Consider the following 870-nt stretch of genomic DNA (forward strand, 5'->3'; position numbering starts at 1 on the left):
GAGCGGGAGAGAGAAGGGTGGGGGTAGCAGCACCCACACACAGAGAACTCCTGATTCCTCATTTAAGACAAACACTGTGGGATTCATTAAGGACGACACACATTGTTTTTGTCAATCAGACGTAGTGATTTAAACCACGCTGTGCGCTCAGCCTGCATTTGATCCCCTGACGAAAATGCTTTATTTGAGAGATACACAAAGTATCGGAGAATTGACAAAATGCTAAACTAATCAGGCTTTTAATTACCTTTGATCGCTGTTGTTTGGGGGATTCTTATGAGGCTTGTTAAAATGCTGCTTGGCTCTGTTTGCTGCTGAGGAAAACCTGGAGAAGTGGATGATCAGTGAGTTTGAAGACTCCTTGGATGAAAACCGGAGCCTCACAACATCATTCAATACTACAGGTGGTGATCTTTCTGCACTGTAACTGTAAATACAGCCACAAATAAATCTTTTTAAGATTGCCTTCTGTTTCTTTACTGTCATAAAGGAAACAATTAGCCTCAGAAGATATGCTTATGACACATCAGCTTTGCCTTACCATTGCTGTAATATAATGGATCAGATCAACCACCTGTGGTATGCGTTATGATAACCTTTGCTAATTATATTAACATTTAAAGTGCTGGTTTTCAACATGAGGGTCAGGATTCACAAGATAAAAACTAGATTTATCACCTCAGGGTTGTATGTCTCCTCCAACCAGTTCAGGTGCAGTTTACATACATGTTCGTCCAGACTCATATATGTAATGCACATCTTAAAAGAATTTCATAAAAAAGGTGTTTAGTGTCTTTTTGGCAAAATGAAACATATTATAGACATATATATATATATATATATATATATATATATATATATATATATATA

General features: G+C 37.1%; 1 protein-coding gene across 6 annotated transcripts in view; it reads right to left on the reverse strand.

Moving 5' to 3' along the window:
- Positions 1-870, reverse strand: part of trioa (trio Rho guanine nucleotide exchange factor a) — a 73,979-nt gene that overhangs the window by 43,536 nt on the left and 29,573 nt on the right. The gene's annotated exons all lie outside the window — the stretch shown is intronic.

This window comes from Seriola lalandi, unplaced genomic scaffold, assembly GCF_002814215.2.
Source record: "Seriola lalandi dorsalis isolate HSWRI2012SDOR001 ecotype SW California unplaced genomic scaffold, Sedor1 jcf7180002054879, whole genome shotgun sequence".
NCBI classification, from domain to species: domain Eukaryota; kingdom Metazoa; phylum Chordata; class Actinopteri; order Carangiformes; family Carangidae; genus Seriola; species Seriola lalandi.